The sequence below is a fragment of the Mixophyes fleayi genome, chromosome 1 (genome assembly GCF_038048845.1).
Source record: "Mixophyes fleayi isolate aMixFle1 chromosome 1, aMixFle1.hap1, whole genome shotgun sequence".
Lineage (NCBI taxonomy): Eukaryota > Metazoa > Chordata > Amphibia > Anura > Limnodynastidae > Mixophyes > Mixophyes fleayi.
In genome coordinates, this window is record NC_134402.1 from 341,302,534 (window position 1) to 341,324,213 (window position 21,680).

Below are 21,680 nucleotides of genomic sequence, written 5' to 3' on the forward strand. Positions count from 1 at the left end.
TCCTAGATTCTCGTAAAGTTCAAGGTGCCATACAGTTCTTGGTGGATTGGAAGGGTTACGGCCCTGAGGAGCGCTCATGGGTAAGAGCCATTGACCTACATGCTCCCCGTCTACTTAAATCCTTCCATAAAAAATTTCCTTTGAAACCCTATTAGGTGTTCGGAGTCCACCTTTATGGCAGGGGGTACTGTTACGGACTTACCTTATCCCCGCCGCTCCGTCCAGCCGCACTTCCGCATTCAGGACCATGTGACCGCACCCGGAGGCGGTCACATGACCACAACCTAGAGGCGGGGATTTTGAATCCCCTTCTGTATAAAAACCTCACTCTGACACTCGCTGAGTGTCAGAGCAACACTTACCTGTTCCTGGCTCCTGCTCTTCGTGGATTGCAGTGTCTTCCTGTTTCCTGTGTCTCCTGTGTGCTGATCTCTGCCTGTTTGACTTCCCTGGCTCTCTATTCCCTGTGTACCGACCCGGCTTGCTGACCATTCTCCTATTCTTGTGACCCGTGTACCGAACCTGGCTTGTTGACTCCGAGTTGCCTTCTGATTCTGCCTGACTCCATTCCTGTGTACCGAACCGGCTTATTGACTCCGCTACCACCGCTTCACTCCGCTGTACTACATCTTGAGGCGAACCTGGGGACCGCGACCTGCGACTCCTGGCAGCGAAGCCCACCCCGCCTTGCGGCGGTTCTTGGTGAACACCGGGGAGATCGTTAGACTCCGCACCTCAGGTAAGCCAGCGCTAATCAAGATTAGTAATATAGTATCCAGAATCTGTTACATATAAGTACACACTGCCTAAACAGTACTTGTCGTATGTTGACAGACAGAACAGACTGCAGGATAAGCACATGCATACGTGCAATATAAAGTCCCATCAGAACGCATGCAAAACAATTTAGAAAGTTAAAGAAATTACCAACTCATAATACTATAATCATTAATAAAAATGTGTTTAAATTTGTTTTTTGATGTTCTTAATGCGTACAGTACATACAATGCGTTTATGGTCTATTGTCCTCACATGCACATTTTCTTGTGGCACGCATATGTGTAGCATTTAATACAAAGACGATGGCGTGTCAGTCATCACGATCAGTTGGGACTTACACCTGCCTTCTAGCTGGTGCAAATAATACGGCTAAAAAACATGTAGTTAAGAGAATCCCAGAACTTGGATTGGCCGCATCTGCATTGGCACATCCTTACTGTACATGGCCTACGTTCATCTGCCCCTTCCCTGCCCCGTTCCGCCCTTAAAGTCATTGGCAGTTGTAATTATCGTTTGCGTTCAAACATGAATTGAGCATGCTCACAGCTATTTCACACAAGATACGGCATGCAAAGGAAATTACGCCCAAAGATGAATCAGGCCCATATTGTATAAATAAGCTTAAATTGTATTACAATAAAAAATCTGTCACATGCTATATATATATATATATATATATATATATATATATATATATATATATATATATATATACACCAGCCAATACTGTAAATTTTTGCAAACTCCTAAATTATCAAACAGGGGGGTTATAAAACATTCATTAATGGGGAGAAGGAAAGATCTCTAGACTTACAGTACAGTACTAAATAAATATATCTAAAAAAGTAAATTTTAATAACATTGGGCCTGATTCATTAAGAATCTTAACTTGAGAAACTTCTTATTTCAGTCTCCTGGACAAAACCATCTTACAATGCAAGGGATGAAAATTAGTATTCTGTTTTGCACATAAGTTAAATACTGACTGTTTTTTCATGTAGCACACAAATATCAACTTTAAATTTCAGTGTTTAAAAAAGCTATCAAGTATTTGTGTATTATATGAAAAAACAGTCAGTATTTAACTTATGTGCAAAACAGAATACTAATTTGCACCCCTTGCATTGTAAGATGGTTTTGTCCAGGAGACTGAAATAAGAAGTTTCTCAAGTTAAGATCCTTAATGAATCAGGCCCATCTAGATTAAAAAACAATGATATTGATAAATCTGTAGTGATGGCAGCCATTTTCCTCCCATGAAAGCCACGTGTGCCTCTTTTTCTCACAGCCAGCCCTGGTTTCAGCCTAAGTTGACCTGCCCCATGCTTGACTTCATATCTGTCATGCATAAAGTCATGGTCGGTTTCACATAGATTGGCCTGTGGTATTAGCTTAGTGACATTGTTCTGGCATGCTGGTAAGACACAGGGGCTCCTCTGTTCAGATAAGGTAGGTCCCTCAGTGTCTCTCCACCGTCAGACAAACACTTCACCTACTTAGTAACTGGCTTCCCTATATAATCCAGTCCCTAACGCTGTTGCTCAGTGTGTTGCAAAGCTTTCTGACAGGGAAACAATTGCAATCAAAATGACTTTCCTCTTGTGATTTGTCAAAAGGGACATTTGTAAACCCTTTAATTCCTCAGTTTAACAGACACTTACTTACATGCTCTTGTCTTTCTGACTCATAATTACATCAGACCTACATGGTAGTGTCACATGTATGAAGGTTAGGATAAAGGAACACAACTTGAAGATTGTTTGCATGAAAATTGCTGCTAGGCAAAATGATCTTGTTGAGTATTTCACAGTTAAAATATCTTTCAAAACAATTTTATCTAACAAGTGCCGCAAGTGTGAAATCACAACTCTCATCACTCCTGTTCAGGGGATACTGGGATACTTAGTTCAGTAGTTGCTGGATTGCCACAAATGGATAAACATTAAATCGGAGGCTTTGTATATTGTCTGAAAGAAAAATCTGCCAGTCAACACTTGTTGTGATTCGAAATAAAATGAATGAAGAGGTTAAGAAACTGTGTGTTTGTCTTACTTATCATAACCAATTAACGCTTCTGCAAAATTGTTCTCATAATTGCTGCCAAATCCATCACTTTCTAGAGCAGCTATTAAAGTCTTACATTTCATTAGTATCACAGACTCCTGCTGAGTCCCTAGTTAAGTATTTAGGTAAATCAAGCATTCGCTAGAAGGGAAGTATCACACCTCTCTGGAGGGGGGGGGGGGGGGGGCGGTATTGTATTCTGGCAAGTTGCAACTGTACATGTTGTCTGTGCTTTCTTTGCTCGGTTTTTGAGGTGTTCTGCAATTCTTGTCTCCAGATTATTGTTTGGCCCATGTACAGAAGGCCATGTAGTCATTGTTGGAGGCATACCACTATAGTTCTACATGTTATTTTTTTCTTAATGTTGTATTTTTAGTGGTAGAAGTAAATATATTGAGTGCTTTTGTCCTTTGCTGGTTTGCATCCAATGCAAAGCTGCCGACATCCGAGTCTGCCCTGAATCTAGTAACTATTTGTTGCTGCGTGAGCAACAGGTTGAATTAGCACATGGATATCCTCTGTGTGAGCAGTAACGCCACGCCAAGGCTTCAACCATTGTTGCTGACAGCAGGGCCCTCTTAACAACATTTGGGGCCCCCGGGCAAAGCAGTGCACTGGGGCCCCTATATATATATATATAAAAAAAAAAAAAAAGATTATATATATGGGCCATGCAGCCCAGGGGGCCCGTCAGAGGCAGCGAGAGAAAAAAGTTCCTGAAAAAAAGAAGAAGAAAATACTTACCTTGCTCTCAACTGGCGATCCGGCTCCCTCCCTGGTCTCCTCCTCCGTGCTGCGCTCCGCAATGGATGTCGGGCGGGCGTCATGACGTCACGCCCGACATGCAGAGTCATGTGCCTGTGACAGATCACATGATCGCAGGGGGAATGATTCCTCCACCCCTGCGATCGGATCCTGGTGACAGCCAGGCTGAAGACAGAATAGCGGAGACCAGCGGCGGGCCCCAGGTAAGTATGTGTTGCTCATGGGGGGGGGGGGTGGCACGGGGGCCCGTCCTGGGCCCGATTTTTTCTGAAGGCGGCCCTGCCCACACACCTCTGCACATCTCCCCTCACACCTCTCCCCACACACCTCTGCACATCCCCCTAACACCTCTCCCCACACACCTCTGCACATCCCCCTTACATCTCTCCCCACATACCTCTGCATGTCCCCCTCACACCTCTCCCCACACACCTCTGCACATCCCCCTCACACCTCTTCCCACACACCTCTGCACATCCCCCTAACACCTCTCCCCACACACCTCTGCACATCCCCCTTACACCTCTCCCCACATACCTCTGCATGTCCCCCTCACACCTCTCCCCACACACCTCTGCACATCCCCCTCACACCTCTCCCCACACACCACCGCACATCCCCCTCACACCTCTCTCCACACACCACCGCACATCCCCCTCACACCTCTCTCCACACACCACCGCACATCCCCCTAACACCTCTCCCCACACACCTCTGCACATCCCCCTTACACCTCTCCCCACATACCTCTGCATATCCCCCTCACACCTCTCCCCACAAACCTCTGCACATCCCCCTCACACCTCTCCCCACACACCACCGCACATCCCCCTCACACCTCTCTCCACACACCACCGCACATCCCCCTAACACTTCTCCCCACACACCTCTGCACATCTCCCCACACATCTCTCCCCACACAACACCGCACATCCACGTCACATCTCTCCCCACACACCTCTGCACATCTCCCTCACACCTCTCCCCACACACCTCTGCACATCCCCCTCACACCTCTCCCCACACACCATCGCACATCCTCCAAACACCTCTCCCCACACACCTCTGCACATCCCCCTCACACCTCTCCCCACACACCACCGCACATCCCCCTAACACCTCTCCCCACACACCTCTGCACATCCCCCTTACACCTCTCCCCACATACCTCTGCATATCCCCCTCACACCTCTCCCCACACACCTCTGCACATCCCCCTCACACCTCTCCCCACACACCTCTGCACATTTCCCCACACATCTCTCCCCACACACCACCGCACATCCACGTCACATCTCTCCCCACACACCTCTGCACATCTCCCTCACACCTCTCCCCACACACCTCTGCACATCCCCCTCACACCTCTCCCCACACACCACCGCACATCCTCCAAACACCTCTCCCCACACACCTCTGCACATCCCCCTCACACCTCTCCCCACACACCACCGCACATCCTCCAAACACCTCTCCCCACACACCTCTGCACATCTCCCCTCACACCTCTCCCCAGACACCTCTGCATATCCCCCTCACACCACTCCCCACACATCTCCCCTCACACCTCTACCACCACACCTCCGCATAATCTCCACACACCTCTGCGCAAATTCACCCACGCACAACACCGCACGGTCTCCCCCAAGCTCACCTCTGTACGGTCTTTGGGTACCTGTGAACCACACTGATGTTCCAGCCACACATACAGGTTGAATTAGCACATGGATATCCTCCATGTGAGCAGTAACGCCACGTCAAGGCTTCAATCATTGTTACTGAGCAATCACAAACCTTTCGCACACCTTTCATGTCTCCCTTGCGCACCACCTCCACACAGCCCCCCCACGCGCACCGCCTCCGCATGGTCTCACCCCACGCACCACATCCGCATGGTCTCACCTCGACAGCCATGCCTAATATCCAGGGACAGTCTCAAATTTTAAAGTTTTTTCTTGTCCCATCAAAATGTCCCTATTTTTCTATATTGATCAAGTGTACATTATAATTTCAATTATTTTACATATTGAATCCTATTCTTGCTATCTTTTTTTCCCTTGGTCGTGTAAAAAGATTTACATTATAATCATTCTCAGTATTCATTTTATTAAGGGGTTTATATATTATGGTGACCTGGGGCCTGATTCATTAAGAAACTTAAATTAAGTAATTTCTTATTTAAGTCTTCTGGACAAAACCATGTTACAATACAAGGGGTGAAAATTAGTTTTCTGTTTTGCACATATGTTAAATACTGACTGTTTTTTCATGTAGCACACAAATACTTGATAGCTTATTTGTACACTGAAATTTAAAAGTGGATTTTTGTGTGCTACTTCATTGGATTGGCGGGTTGTGTCCTCTCCTTCAATCCTAGCAGTGACTGGCTGCCTGCGGCCGCACACTATGTACAGTCACCAAAAGCAGTGTGCGGCCAGAGACTGGCCGCCCTTGCTGGGGGTGTGTCAGCCCCTCTGGATCTGCGCTAACATACCTTGGCACAATAAGGCCTCATTTATTATTACATTAACTGGGCACACCTATCTTAAAAGTTTCTTTGGTACAGACCTAAAATTTTCCACAAAAAAATGTATTGTTAATGATACTCTCATTTTTGGTTCCTGAAAACTGATGAAAATTATGAGAAGGTTGCATTGACACATACATGTTATTCAGATAGTAATTTTACTTGTGACGTCTTGGTGCTTCCGTCTTCGTCAACACTACAGAAACGGGAGAGCTTTACATGTTTTTGGATAATTATATTATGAGCTAATCCTAGTTTTCCTTTATCCCCCGATGTCAAAAATGCCAACTCTTCCCCCGTCATGCTTGCCATTCAGTAGCACTGTACAATACCCAACAGTCTGAGAATACTTACCCTGAGATAAAAGAATAAAGATAAAATATATATTTTGTTAAATCTTTTTATTTTCCCACCTTGTTCAACAGACAATATTGTAGCACAGGTGCAATGAGAGAAAACAATATAACATAAATATCAGATATTTTTTCTTTTAACTCGCTCAATAAACCTCCCACAGGCCCTTGATCTGTTTACTATACTGGCGGCTAATTAGTGATAATACAACTGCCTATTGTTTTGAATATCAGTAAAATGTAACAAGATATTGAGGCTGAGGAGAGGACCATGAGAACAACTGCCGCTCTACTATATATAGAAGCTTATTGCAAAAACACTTTTTACCTAATTTTTAGTATAGACAACTAGAACTATATAAATTTGTAATAATATTGTCTCTTTTATGTCACTTTTCTAAGTGTGTTCTCAGAGGACTTGATGACCCTGAGATGGACTAACCAAAGCAAGTAACCCTGTACATGATATTTTGGATGAATTTGTACTGCTATCTTCACTAGGACAGGGTTAGTAGAATGTTAAAGTAGAAACTAGCTCAATTACAAGACTATTTCTTTTGCCAACAAAACTATGGGTCAGTGAACTGCCCTTTGAGCTTTGGTGTAACTCATACTCACTTTAGTAGGTAGAATCGCCTCTTTCTTTAAAGTTAGGCTAGGTACACACTGAAGAATGTTCCGACCAACGGGTTAACTCAAACAATTGTACCTATGACTGAAGGTCCGATCAGTCTGGCGATTCATCCATACACACTAACACAATTTACTTTTAGATCTGTGTTCTTTATTTGGTCCTTCATATGGTCCTCCAGTCTTCAAAGAATGACAGCACAATATTCATTCATTCATTCTTGTCACATTGATTAAAACTGCCTTGTTATAGCTATACACATGTCCTAACGAATTTTGTTAGCTTCTATGACTCTAAAACAAAACATTTCGTCTCAGAATTGAGCATGACATTCATTGCTAGCATCGGCTGAAAAGAGCCCGACTCTAAACTCTATGGAGATTGTGAGCATAAGTGCATACACACTACATGATCATTAGGTGATTGGTCGGAAAATATTAAACAGTACGACCAACCAAATGAGCCGACAATCGACACTTTGGAACGGCTTTTGACAATCGTGTCACTATACACACTGACCTGACTTCCAACCGAACAGTCGTTTGTCGGCTGATTCGCCCGATTATTGGACGAAAACGTGCCAGTGTGCACCTAGCCTTAAACTGCAGCTAAGTTGCAGGTTGATCTAATAAGAAAGGGCGCCTTGTGAGGTTTCTCTACATGAATAATAAAGTTCTCACAACATGAAAGAACTAATACCTTTTTTGGTTATGTCTTGTTGCTTAACGAAGTGGAAACAAGTACCATTTGCACTGCTAACTTTAGCAAATGACTTCTAGGTATGTCTTTTAGCTCTATTACCATTGTACTTGTCTATCAAGAAGTCAGAAGCATTTATGAATAACCATGGGTACCTGTCTGACTGCATAAAAATCGGTGTTTGAGTTCGCTGTGTAGGGTTCAGCTGAATAGCTCTGTGGAGTTGCCATATCAATGCTAGATGGCAACTTTCCTGCTGTGGAGTAGCAACGTGTCTGTTATCAGTAGCTTGAGGAAGGAAAAATATGTATGAGACATCAGATGAATTTATTTGAGGAGCAAATGGTCAGAATTCAGCCATCTCTGCATCATTAACAGATAGCATTAGTTTTTTTTGTAACTGGTAGCATCAGAGCTGGATTGAGGCTCTGGGGGGCCTGGGGCACTTATGACAGGGGAGGCCCTATGGTGTAATATGGTCAGGGCCGGACTGGGACTAAAAATCAGCCCTGGCATTTAAAGTACACAGGCCCACCTGCTGTGGGCTCCATGCACGATATTGTTGCGTGCTGATGTGGCGTTGCTGGTGCAGTGCAATATAAAGCCTCAGCACAAACGTATTTATCAAGAATTGTCTTCTGCCCACCCTGATCAATTCCCTTTTTGTGCAAAGTACCTGGAGCACTGGGAAAATGCACAAAACCACAATGTTTTTTAAAAAAATTATATATTGTTAAAATACAATGTATAGTGTGTCCATGCTACTTCCCACTGCACCATATAAGACAGTAATTTTTTGAGATGCAATGGCCATAGTAATTTATTGAATCATAATATACTATATGTAAACCACAGCATCAAACCAAAAATAACTTAAGTATTTTATATAACAACTAAAATTAACATGTAAAACATACATTGCATAGAACTGAAATAAAAGACCTAGGGGCCTGATTCATTAAGGATCTCAAATGGAGAGGATTCTCATTTCAGTCTCCTGGACAAAACCATGTTACATTGGAAGGGGTGCAAATAAGTGTTCTGTTTTACACATAAGTTAAATACTGACTGTTTTTTCATGTATCACACAAATACTTGATAGCTTATTTGTACACTGAAATTTAAAGTTGATATTTGTGTGCTACATGAAAAAACAGTTAGTATTTAACTTATGTGTAAAACAGAACACTTATTTGCACCCCTTCCATTGTAACATGGTTTTGTCCAGGAGACTGAAATGAGAATCCTCTTCATTTAAGAACCTTAATGAATCAGGCCCCTAATTACTGAAATTTAAGCAAACCATAAGTCAGCAGACCATCCATCATGACCCCTTCCACCAGGTACAAGAGGCTCTGCCCCTGGACTTCCCACATCATTTATGATTGCTGTCACCTTTGCTGTAACTTTTATTAGGTATATTTAACATATACTGAAATATATACTGAAATTACCTTCAAGTATTAAAATAATAATTTGGAAATCAGACGGTATAAATAAGCTTAAGCAATATCTAAAGGGTACAACATTGTACTGAATTATATAACGGTATAGTTATTGATTCTAATCTCTCCAGTGTGGACAAGGAGTGATATAAATGTTGCATCCTTTACATATTGTTTAAGCCATTTCCAAATAAATCCCTTTGGATCATTGTATTGCTTTAAGGTAATTTCCGTCTATGTTAAATATACCTTATGAAAGTTACATTTTACATTTACTGTTTGTTTATGAGTCTATAAAATATAACCAAAGAGCAAATTCTGGTGCTGAGCTTACTTCTTACCAGTTGGAAAATTAAGTTTCATCTGTAATAGAGGACCCTACTATATGTCCCAACTCAAGACAGAAAAACTAAAAAATACAGCGCTGCAAAAAACTGGTGCAAATAATTAAATTTGATTAAATTCACTAAGGCAGAATAAGTGAATGGTTCTCTGCAAAAATTAAACATTTAGGGTTTGAGTAATTAAGGAGAGTAAGGCAAAAAAAATGGTTAAGGGTGATTAAGTGTTCTGCCCGCCCTAGGCGAATACACTGGTTGCGCCCCCCACCCAATGTATTAGGAATGCTCATGCAGGCCCGGCGTTCCCATTAGGCAAGGTTAGGCACTTGCCTAGGGCGCCGGGATCTGGAGGGCGCCTGGAGGGTGCCACAGAATTCTGAAATACTTTAAAACTGTGCGGCGACCGCTGACCATACCTGTTACGGCCGCCGCACAGCATTCAGATGGACGGAGAGGGGGGGAAGAGGCTATTTTGTCACCACCGCCGCCTCTCTGCTCCGTCTCCTCCCTTCCACTTACTAGTGTCAGTGAGTGGAGGGGAGGAGACGGAGCAGAGAGGCGGCGGTGGTGAGACAAGGTAAGGAGAGGAGGGAGGAGGGCGGTGATTTTTGCGGACGGGGGGGGCGGCGATTTTTGCGGGGGGGCGCCGCTTTTTTAAAAATGCCTAGGGCGCCGTGGACCCTAGCACCGGCCCTGTGCTCATGAATATGAATATTCAGATGTATTCTCCAGCATTCAAGTTGAGACAGATTGTGCCGTTGTCTCTTACCTGTTCTTGCTCTTCTCTCCTGCTTGTTCTTGCAGCTTTGTTGTCTTTTTGATGGATTTTGGAAAGTTGGAGTCCTGTATTGAAAATTGTATCATATTTTATTATAATGCAAAATGTTAATAAACCCTGAATGATTAGGCCCTTTAGTTCAAACAAAACACTCCATTATGGCCAAATAAAACTACCCCATTGTACAGGCATATAAAAGCAATAACTGAACATTTGCTGTCAATCAAATATTAACCTCTACCAGCCCCATCTCACAAGTATTTAGTATTCTAGTGATCGCTGAGACCACAGAGAGCATCCATGTAACCACGACACAATAAAGAGATCATGCCCCCCAAAGCTGCTCTATTTAATAAATACCCCCCCTAAATATTTTATTACCCCTGCACAAATAATCTCCAGCGCTATTAAAAGAGTAAACCAACGTAAAAAAATAATAATAAAATATTAATTTAATAAACTCATCTATACACAAAAATAAATTGTGTACTTCCAAACAAGTTAATAATTCCCGCTGCAGCTGTTAAAAGGGACTATTGCTCTTCTTCTAACTAAATCACACATCTAAACACAAGAAAAACAGCGCTGTAGGCAGTAAAGTGTATAAAAATGTACATAATTAAATATATATATATATATATATATATATATATATTCTTGATTAATAGAAAAATCCATTTCATTACCCACCTTCGGCCATTTTCATTACCCCCCCCCCCTGCAGTCATTGCCATCTCCCCTGCAGCCATTTTCCTAACTCCCCATGCAGATATTTTCACTACCCCCTCCAACAGTCATTGTCCCCCCGTACAGGTATTTCCTTACCTCCCCTGCTACAGCTATTGCCTCCCCCCTCAGTCATTTTTACTTACCCCCCCTTCTACAGCCATTGCCACCACTCAGTCATTTTTACTTACCCCCTTCTACAGCCATTGCCTTCCTCCTCAGTCATTTTTACTTACCCCCCTTCTACAGCCATTGCCTCCGCCCTCAGTCATTTTTACTCACCCCCCCTTCTACAGCCATTGCCTCCCCCCTCAGTCATTTTTACTAACTCCCCCACTGCAGGTATTTCCTTAGCACCCCTTCCCCCTCTTACAGCTGTTGCCTCGCCTGCAGTATTTTTTACTTCCCCCCCCGCCCGCAGGTATTTGCTTACCTTGTATTCCGCCTCCAGATTCCAGACCGCGCTCCTACGTTGCTGCGCGTGACGTCATGACGTCTGCGTCATGATGTCACATCGGGTGCTCAGGGAAGCTTCAAGACCACAGGGAGCCCCGGCATCGGGAACCAGAACAAGGGGGAGCCAGGAGCCGGACCGGCCCATCTAGCCATCGGCCCTTCTGGCAAATGCCAGAAGTGCCAGCTGGCCAGTCCTGCCCTGAATATGGTTATTAATTTTGGACAAATGTACTACTGTTAGATGCACACCACTCTCCCTTCATGAGCAGAGCAGTGTGAAGCTAAACATAGTAACATACCTCCCAATTGTCCTGAGAAATTCGGGGCTGCTCCACCAGATTCCGGACAGTTGGCAGACTGTGCTACTCTCTTCTACCTCTTCTTGCAGCTCTCACTACCTGCGGCTGCTGGTGTCTTAAGCTCAGATTCTTCTTGTCTGGATCTTGAAATGTCGGGCCCTATTTGGGAAAAAAGACAGGTGCATCATATTTAGAAGGCCCGGCGTTAAATCAATAGCATTCATGTTTAATAATAAGGCCTCCATCCCTACATGCAGTCCCAAATATTAAATTAAATAAAATTAATAGTATTCACATTTAATAATAGAACTATTTCTCCCAACCAGCTCTGACATTAAATAGCATGTACATTTATTAAATAGACCTATTTCCCCCAACATTAAATTAATAATACCCACTTTTAATAAATAAACCTATTTCCATTTAGGATTTACATTTAAGAGATAATTTAATATTTCCCACAAACGTCACCGCCATTAAATAATTCATATTAACATTTAATACATAGCCCCACAGTCAATGAATAGCCCCCAAACCACCCAATTAAAGGTTCTATCACTTCACCTTAAATTAATAGGCTCCATTATTAAATAAAATATCTCAGCATCACCCCACAAATAAATGAATAGATCTACTATTAAATAATTAGCTCCCCCTACATTCCACCATTGATTTAATAGCACACCTCCCACCCACATTACATTAAGGCACCCCTCTTCCCTCACATATACCTTCTTCCATCAGCGCTATGTTGGAGAGGTATACTTTTCTGTCTGCCTCTATTGCAGCCTGCACACAGATGACAGCGCGCCTGTCATGTGGTGCGCGTCCCATATGACATGTGTTGGAGGGACATAGGCATACTTGCCAACTCCCAAGTTTCCGGGAGAGGGGGCGTGACTGGAGGGCGGGAGGGGGCGGGGCGAGGCCAATCGCGTCATTTTGGCCCCACCCCTGCGAAACTGGAATTTACATTGCGGTGGGCGGGGCCAAAATGACGTGATTGGCCTCGCCCCGCCCCCTCCCGCCCTCCTAAAATCGCGATTCTCGGTCATATTTAGGATCCGGGAGAAATGCCAGCTCGCCCGGGAGCTGAATCAGAATTTCGGGAGTCTCCCGGACTTTCCGGGAGAGTTGGCAAGTATGGACATAGGAGGAGGTAAACGCACAAAGTAGGAGGCGGCCACAAAGATAGGGAAGGAAGGGCCAGCCACCAATAACCATCATTGTCATACAGTACCTGGTATGGGGTGCCTCTAGAGAAAGTAGGGCATGGGGCATGTGTCCCACAGAGGCTTCCCATTAATCTGGCTCTGGGTAGCACTGTGACAGGGGAGGAAGTATAGTGAATGCAGAGGTTGCAGTGTCTACGGTGCCCCGAAATACTAGATTGCCCTCACCTCAGAGCCCTGTCTTCCCCCTGAAAATGGCAGAGCGGAGGACTCTTCTGCCTGGCACATGCCTGCTAATGGTCAGAAAAGACCCCCGCCCTACTCTATTGAGAACAGAGTGAGGAGGCAAGAATGGCATTGCTGTGCCCTTATCCAGTTTTTGCTATGGGGCTTGGCAATGTGTCCTTGCACTGTGGTGGCGTCTTAGCTGATCAGATAACCTGCATATTTCAGGAAAAGGAAGAATTGCAGTGAAATCTCTGAAAAAAAGAAGTATAAATAGGGGGGCACATTGAGCTTAATAGTTTAATGTTTACAACAAATGTATAGGAGAGCAAAATAAATAGGTAGTAACATGTGGGTATTGCAATGGTATAAACTACTCAAATACAGTATCAGGACTAAAAGCTTAATATCGTGCAAAAGAGCCTTACACCGTGTTGAAAAACATATTTTTGATGTGATGCAGTCTGGTAAATTAAATAAAACTACAGAAAGAAGTGAAATAACCATAATGGGCCTGAGTCACTAAGGAGAGCAAGGCATAAAAAGGAGTAAATGTTCTCTGGGACAAACCAGGTTACAGTGTAAGGGGTGCAAACTAGTTTATTATTTTGCATATAAGTTAAATACTGGCTATTTTTTTTATGTAACACACAAATACTTGATAGCTTTATTTTTACACTGAAATTGAAAGGTAATCTAGGACATGACTTATCCCAACTACAAATCTGTCCCAACATTTTAAATTTACCTCCCTCTCCATTGCAAAATGGTTTTGCCCAGGTTCAGAGTTACTCCTTTTATATGCTTTGCTCTCCTTAATGACTCAGGCCTAATGTATGCTTTGACAACCACAACTGACTTGTAACATGTTTAGATCACAAATGTGAACATAGCAAAATAAATAAATGTATAGAGGTCGTCATCAAAGCACCAACATATATGGGCTCTAAACACTGCGTCAGTAACTTTGTGAAATACAATGCAAATTAAATAATAATTAATACTCAATGTCTAAATAAGTCTAAAAACTCATGGGGGCAGATTCAATTGGACGCGAGGTGACACCATTTGTGTCTCCGCAACAGTCCGCAGTAACACATTGAGTCGGAGGTTTTACAAAAATCTCAGCTCATTCCCCCTTGCAGGAAATGTGAGGGAAAATGAGCAGCGCTTTCAGTACCGGCAATGTGCAGCGCCGAACATAAAGGCAGTGTTCGGTGGCACTTTTGCGGCTAATTGAATCTGCCCCATAGTGTCATGAATATGAGAGCCCATATCATGCAGAACACGTCAAAAATGTAATTAATAAAATAAAGTATTATAATATAGATATTCCTTGGATTAATGTCTGAAAATGAGTGTAATAGAGCTAATATGATGTTTATGGTATTATCAGTGTTTGCATTGACTGAATGGGACACAGAGTTATTAGGACTGAGCATAACTCCATTTACCAACAACTTTATGGATGTTTACAGCAGATCATTTTGCTGTCCAATTTCTAACAAGGGGCAAATTAATTTGGACCCACATGAGGGACACAAAGCTTGTTGCAGTTTGAAATTTAGTGCATGGTGCATAACATGGTACTTTACAATAAAGAGTATATTGTTAGTGCCAGGGCCGGATTAACCCAAGGTCTAACTGGGCTACAGCCCAGGTGCTTCGGGCATCCAGGGGGCCCTTGACAGGGCTCAGCAGCATTATTGATCGGTGCAGGTGCCCCCGGCCCGATCGATGCTGTTGAGCCTATTGCTGTAGTCCTTCCGCGATGCTCAGTAATCTTACTGGGGAGATCCCGTGAGTCTCACTCTAATGAGATTTCCCCAGTAAGGAGCTTACAGCGCGCCGCGGAAGGACAACAGTGACAGGACAACAGAAAGAGGTAAGCGCTTGGGGTGGGGGGCGTCGGGCGGCTCACGGGGGGAGGGGCTGGGGGTTAGGGGGTCTCACAGGGGAATGGAGGCCCCATTAGCCCAGGGGCCCCCATTCCTTTAATCCGGCCCTGGTTAGTGCACTGTGCTGAGCACGAGGAATTGCACACTGTACAGGTAAATACTGTGACACAGCATTTTGCAATAAACGTACCTCCTTAGCGTGCATGTTACAGTAAAGAGGATATATTTAGTGTGCTGCAAAAGTAAATATTTAGTATGCATGGTATGATAAAGTAAATACTGAGCATTGTAAACTGAGCTGTAGTCCTGTATGAGACTTGTGTGATCTACATTTTCATTTATTATGGTAAGTAAAAAAAAACGTACATCTACGAGGTGCAAGCAAAAATCTGTGATGTTTTAGTACACTAACATTCGTGTTAGGTTCCGAAAGGGACTTTGCAGGTTATTGAATTCTCCCCATGGTCTCAACATCCACAATACTGTAACATGGCTTTCATTACATTTTGGGCTCAATGCAGATATTCTTTTTGACTCTTAAAAATGACCCTGTTTGGGCATACATTTATGGATGAGGTGAGTCCCAAACCAGTATGCTGGCCAGGGCATACCTCCCAAATGTCCCAATGTAGGCAGGACAGTTCCATCTGTGCCGACTTGCGGGAAGCTGGGAGGTTTATCCCCACTTACCATGTGAGCGTGTGTGGCAATTGAATGGTGTTTTTGGAAGAGGGAGTTGTAGAAAATTGTGCTGTGGATTTGCTGCTTAGGTGTACAAGCCCTTTGACAGTGGAGCGAGCAGGATTAGCATGTGCAGAGTTATGATATGAGTCTCCTTTCTCCCCGATGCAGGAATATTGTGGTGTCAAACACAGCTCTGAATAAAAATACATTGAATTTATTTATTTTGATGTTGTACATTCTCTTAGTCCATGTAAATTAGTCTCACATTTGTCTGCGTTCTTTACATGTTAATAGTAACTGGAGGAGATCATTCATTTCAGCCCACCCTCCAAAATGATAAAGTGTGAGTATCCTGTACCGTACCACCACTTCTCCTACTGCCTCCATTATAAAACTATCAAATTCCATTCACTTACGCTTCCATAATGCTACATCTAAATTTCAATATAAATACTTCTGAATGTCCACTTTGATCACTGGTGTGGACTAAATGAAACAATATATATTATGCTATGTGAAGTGTTTGTGGCATACACAGATTTCAATGACAAAGTTTTGTGCAACATAGGAAACAAAATAACATTTTCTCAATTTACTTTTTTGCATTTGTAGTTAATTTCTATGTTCAACAATCTACATGTCACTTTGTAAATGTAAAAGTGGGTTTTAAATACTTTTTCACTATCCACATTGTTCTTATTTCCGTGAATAAAAAAAAAGAACAAGTTTGCCATGTAAAAAACAAGTAATAATGTAGAAGGATATTGGTGTGAACAGAGTGAAATGAGCCGAGGGACGCAGTTTTCTGTGAACCTGTGTAAAATGTTGACAGTCACTTAAAGATGATGTCATTGGCAATACCCATGCATGAGTGACTGGCTGATTGCTGGGGCAGCCAATCTGAAGAGGTGACTTCCAGGGCTGTCAAAGGCACTTCACTCGACTGAGCTGAGAACCCAAACCTATTGAGCTCATAATGAATTTCAATTACAGTCAGAGTGTGGAATGTCAAACATTGCTTTGTCCCACTGCGCAATGGGCTAATCATAGAGGTCTTGAGTCACTTCACAAGGGAGCTTCTTCCCAGTGTGACAGAGATCCTCTGTGTTGCCTGAGAAATCCAAGACAGGTATATGATAGGAGACACGTCTTATGGATCTTTGGGCAGTGAGACTGGTGGTGCCAGTAGAGTGGACCAGTCACAATGATTCTTTTCATCCTCTCATGTAGGGGGACGTCTACTGTGGGTGAAGGTCAAGCATGCTAGATAAAGTTCCACCTTAACCCTTTTTATCGCTTAGTTTATTGGAATACTGTTACAGTTTGCTTTCAATGGGTTAACTTGGCAGTCTGAGAACTATTACCAGACATCCTTTTGACCAATCAGAATGCAGTGTTTGCCCTCCCCCTTAAATAACATTACAGAGGATTTGTTACATTGTTGTCCCTATTGGGTTATTTTAATCACAAAAACATTCTCAGCTCAGGACTTGCAATTACGAGCTGTGAAGAATTTGATATTTTAAGACTTAAAACAAATGTTTTACAAGCTTTTATCCCATGCCTACTGCTGGATACATGGTGCTGAGCTGTGTCTGTGCCCCAGGTCTCAGGCAATAAGAGAGCTGCTCTCAGCTGATTGCACCTGTATGCTGTTCATCATAAAGCCATCACAAGCTGTCTGGGGATCATACATTTTAGTTACGGAGGGATAGAGTGTGTGGGGATGGGGGGGGTCTTGTGAGATCAACCCTAGCTTTATGTTAGGGCTATGCGTGGCACATAATGAAATCAGGGAGTGTAGGAAAAGTTCATATACATGTAACAGACGTTTAAAGTCTTTTGGTCCTGTAAAGTATTCTAACCCTAATCTCTGACCACTGGTATACGACGATTAGTAATAAAGCACCAACAAAGCCACAGGATTGCACATAGATTCCTATTTTCAAGAGATTATAATTTAGATATAGAGGCAATTACTAAACATAGTGAAAGTATATCTCACTCAGACCTGTACAGTTGTCTATTAGTGTTTTTGATGTTCCAAGTGACCAAGAAGTTTACTCTAATTATCCAGGACTTGATTGCAGCAAATTGATCTGCTATTTCCTTAGGCTAGGTACACACTGACGAATCTGTCCTACAAAGACTCCATGTTTAAAAAACAAAAAGAATTGCAATTGAGCTGCAGTAAAGTGGACATGTATACAGTGAAGACAGACTTCTTTTCAGCCTATCAGTTTGTAGGGAATCAGTGTCATTCCTGAGGCATTGCCTGACTAACATAATAATATCCATAAGTTACTTGTACCTATTCGGAAAGACAATGTGGTTGCCTTCACTGTGTAATTGAAAAGTCCACTTTAATGGAACTTTAAACCTGAAAAACAAGTTGGCTCATCTAAAAGATCTACTAATTTTATATATATATATATATATATATATCTCATACTTGCCAACTTATGGCAAGTATGATCCGGGAGCCTGCTGGGGATGGTGTGCGTGCATGGGGCGGGGCTCCAAAAATCCCGTCATTTTGGCCCCGCCCCGTGACGTAATGACGCAAACCGCGTCATTTTACAGCGTCATTTACAGCGCCGCAATTCCCGGTGAATCGCTGCGTTTTGGACCCAATTCTGCCCACTTCACTAGGAAGTGGGCAGATCCGGGATATTGCCACACTCTCCCGGGAGTCGGTGAGACTCACGCGAAATGCGGAAGTCTCCCGGATATTCCAGGAGAGTTGGCAAGTATGATATATATACACAGTATATCTATCTATCTACCTATCTATCTATATATCTATCTATCTATCTATCTATTATTATTATTTATTAATTTTTATTTATAGGGCGCCACAAAGTATCCGTAGCGTCGTACAAGGACAAACAATGGCACAGTACAAGGTGAAACAGCACAGTACAAGTAACAGTAAGCACTATAACTCTGGGGGCTCAGGCACAGCATGAAAGAGAGGGAGGGAGGAGAAAAGTGAGTATAGGCAGGTAACTATGGCCCAAGAGGGTGGGCACGGATGACAGGTTGAGAGTCACTGAGGGGAGCGGAGAGAAGCGAGAGGAGACAGAGGGCAGAGGGACCGAGAGGAGGTGAGCTGAGTAGCTGGAGAGCGCAGTTAAAAGTTATGGAAACAGGAGGTAGGAGAGCCCTGCTCAAAGGAGCGAACAATCTAAAGGGAGGGGAAGACAGACAGACACATGGATGAGACGGAGAGACGGGAGAAACGGAGACGGAGTCGAGGAAGGGGGAGAAGGGAAGAAGGGATGAGAAAGAGAGGTAGCCGACCGGTGGGAGTTTAGGCATGAGCCTGGAAGGCTTTAAGGAAAAGGTGGGTTTTTAATGTTCGTTTAAAAGAGGACAGATTAGGGGAAGTTCTGATGGAGCAGGGGAGCTTGTTCCAATGGAGGGGAGCGGCGCGGGAGAAGTCTTGGATACGTGCGTGAGAGGAGGTAATCAGAGGGGAAAAGAGGCGACGATCGTTGGACGATCGCAGTGGGCGGGAGGGAGTATGAATAGAGATAAGGTTAGAGATGTAGGGAGCAGTGGAGTTGGCAAGGTAAGTCAGAGTGAGGTGCTTGAAAAGGATTCTGTAGGGGAAGGGGAGCCAGTGAAGGGCTGGGTAGAGTGGGGAGACAGAGGTGGAACGGCGAGAGAGGAAAATAAGCCTAGCAGCGGCGTTAAGTACAGATCTAAGGGGAGCGAGATGAGAGAGGGGGAGGCCGATAAGGAGAAGGTTGCAGTAGTCCAAGCGGGAGATAATCAGAGAGTGGACGAGAGATTTGGCGGCATCCTCGGAGAGGAAGGGCCGAATGCGGGCAATGTTGCGAAGCTGGAAACGGCAGGATTTGGCGAGAGAGTGAATGTGAGGGCCAAAGGAGAGAGAGGAGTCGAGGATGACACCTAGGCAGCGGAATTGGGGAACAGGGGAGATAGATGAGTTGTCAACAGTGATAGAGAGGTCAGAGGGAAGGAGGTACGAGAGGGAGGAAAGACAATGAGTTCAGTTTTAGCAAGATTGAGTTTAAGAAATCTAGAGGACATCCAGGAGGAGATGGCAGAGAGGCAGGCGGATACCCTGGAGAGAAGGCAGGGAGAGAGATCAGGAGAGGAAAGGTAGAGTTGAGTGTCATCAGCATAAAGGTGGTACTTGAGGCCGAAGGAGCTGATGAGTGCACCCAGAGATGAGGTGTATAGTGAGAATAGTAAGGGTCCAAGGACAGAGCCCTGAGGGACCCCGACTGGAAGGGAGGAAGAGGGGGAGAGAGGATCAGAGGCGGAAACAGAGAAGGAACGGTCGGCAAGGTAAGAGGTGAACCAGGAGAGGACGGTACCGGAGAGGCCAATGGACTGAAGGGTGTGAAGCAGCAGGGAGTGGTCAACGGTGTCAAAGGCCGAGGAGAATCAGGAGGGAGTAGTGGCCCATGGGTTTAGCCGAGAGGAGATTGTTCGTAACTTGAGCCAGGGCACTTTCAGTGGAATGGAGGGGGCGGAAGCCTGATTGGAGAGGGTCAAGGAGGGAGTGTTCAGAGAGGTAGGTGGAGAGACGGTTGCAGACAAATCTCCCGAGTATTTTGGAGGCAAATGGGAGAAGGGAAATGGGGCGGTAATTAGAGAGTGAGGTGGGGTCAAGGTTGGGTTTCTTGAGAATGGGTGAGACGAGAGCATGTTTAAAGGCGGAGGGGAAGATGCTGGTGGAGAGGGACAGATTAAAGAGGTGAGCGAGGTGGGAGCAGGTGGAGGCGGAAAGGGAGCGAAGAAGGTGAGAAGGGATGGGGTCCTGGGGGCAGGTAGAAGGGGGAGAAGAAGAAATGAGTGAGTGGACTTCCTCACCCGAGGTGGGGCGGAAGGAGAGAAGGAGTTGGTGGCTGGGGGGAGAGGGGGGGAGAGTGGAGGGGGGAGGAAGGGCAAAAGGGGGGGGTGGCGGAAGAGTGGGTGGAGGAGGAGATTTCAAGTCTGATGGCCCACGATTTTAGAGGAGAAAAGGGAGGTGAAGTCAGTGGCAGATAAGGAGGAAGGGAGAGGGGGAGGATCTATCTATCTATCTATCTTTCTGTCTGTCTTTCTTTATGTGTGTGTGTGTGTGTGTGTGTGTGTGTGTGTGTGTGTGTGTGTGTGTGTGTGTGTGTGTGTGTGTGTGAACATTTATTATTTCAATTTTCAGAACTGAAAGTATTTGAGATATGCTTGTGATCATGGAACAAGATCTTATCCTAAACACAGAAGACTTCCTGCCAATAATCCCACTGCAAGACAGTGCAAACTCTCTGCTTAATGCCTGATAACAGAGAAAAATAGCTTGTTCTAGGATGCATAGCAAATGTAAGTACAGTGAAAATTATTCCAGTTATGTAAAGGTATGTATATGTTTGTAAATGGTATTAGTAACTACTTTATGCTTTAGTATTGGTGTTCCTTAATTTCAAAATGAAAACGGTGGAAAGATGAAATGTCTCCTAAAGTCCATCCCACTGCCACTTTAGGGCCCCCTTTGTCTTTTACATTTATCCTAAAACTTCTTGGTAGAGCTTTAATTTTGGCTAAATGAATCATGAAAGTCATGAGATATTGCAACTCTGTTTATTACACCTGTCACTGGATTACATCTAAACCGCATCTACAAATGTGCTTTTGCACAGAAATGCAACTAGAAGATGCAAAATCATTCCTTTTATATGTATAGGATGAGACCCTATCATGTGCCAGAAAAATCAAGTCCTGTAATGCTGGTGGGGGCTATGTACCGTCCCAGAAAGCAGAGAATGCACCTGTAAATGTACCCTCTACACCCTATTATTTCATTTAAATATATATCACTCTGC